The following is a 1,530-nucleotide window of genomic DNA, read 5'->3' on the forward strand; positions in this document are numbered from 1 at the left end:
GGACTATACGGACTTAAACAAGGCGTGTCCGGCTGATCCTTTTGCCCTCCCCCGTATTGATCAAATCATTGATGCTACGGCAGGTTGTGCGCGCTTAAGTTTCTTGGATGCTTATTCTGGATATCATCAGATTAAAATGGCAGTTAAGGACCAGGAGAAGACGGCGTTCATCACTCCCTTTGGAGCCTTCTGCTATGTGTCTATGCCCTTTGGACTCAAGTGTGCACAGGCGACTTATCAGCGTTGTGTGCAGAACTGTCTTCATAACCAGATCGGGCGCAATGTTCATGCTTATGTGGACGATATTGTGGTTAAGTCCATAAAGGAGGAAACCCTGATAGACGATTTAAGGGAAACCTTTGATAATCTCCGGGTCTACAAGATGATTCTTAACCCGGCCAAGTGTGTTTTTGGTGTTCCTGCAGGCAAGCTCTTGGGCTTTTTGGTTTCTGACAGAGGCATTGAAGCTAACCCGGAGAAGATCAAGGCCATCACCTCACTGGCTAAGCCGGCGTGTATAAATGACGTTCAGTGCTTGGCGGGTTGCATCGCTGCTTTAAGCCGGTTTATAAGCCGTTTGGGTGAGAAGGCCATGCCATTATATCAGTTGATGGAGAAAACTGATAACTTTGTCTGGAATGATGCAGCTAATACTGCCTTTGAGGTTTTGAAGAAGCAGCTAGCAGAGCCTCCAGTCCTTGCTGCTCCGGTTGATAAGGAGCCCTTATTATTATATGTGGCGGCAAACACACGAGCCGTCAGTGTGGCCATGGTGGTGGAGCGCAAGGAGGAGGGTAAGGAGCATCCGGTTCAGCGGCCGGTTTACTATGTCAGCGAAGTGCTCATTGAGTCCAAACAGCGGTATCCACATTGGCAGAAGCTTGTTTATGGTGTGTTCATGGCAAGCCGAAAACTTAAGCATTATTTCCAGGGTCATCCTATCACCGTGGTCAGTTCTGCCCCTCTTGGTGATATTATTCAAAACAGAGAGGCCACGAGGAGAGTGGCTAAGTGGGCTATAGAGCTCGGACCCCATGGTCTGAAATACGTGCCACGCACTGCTGTTAAATCTCAGGCCTTGGTGGATTTCATCAATGATTGGACAGAGTCACAGGTGGACTATACATTTTGATGGGTCCAGGCAGTTGGAGGGCTCGGGAGCTGGAGTCGTGTTGGCTTCCCCTAAAGGTGACAAGTTTCATTATGTGCTATAATTGATGTTTCCTTGCACTAACAACGCGGCTGAGTACGAGGCCTTGCTCCATGGTCTTCGGATGGCTAAAGAGATGAGCTTGAGCCGGGTAAGGTGCTTTGGCGACTCAGACTTGGTAGCTCAACAAGTATCAGGAAAGTGGGATTCCAAGGACCCTCTCATGGCGGCTTATCGCCGCGAAGTTGATGCCATTGCTGGGCACTTTCAGGGTTACCAAGTGGAACACATCGATCGCAGGAAGAACGAGGCGGCTGATGCTTTAAGCCGGCTGGGCTCTCAGCGAAAGCTGGTGCCGCCTAATACTTTCCTGGACGTCC

Source organism: Aegilops tauschii, chromosome 4, assembly GCF_002575655.3.
Source record: "Aegilops tauschii subsp. strangulata cultivar AL8/78 chromosome 4, Aet v6.0, whole genome shotgun sequence".
NCBI classification, from domain to species: Eukaryota; Viridiplantae; Streptophyta; class Magnoliopsida; order Poales; family Poaceae; genus Aegilops; species Aegilops tauschii.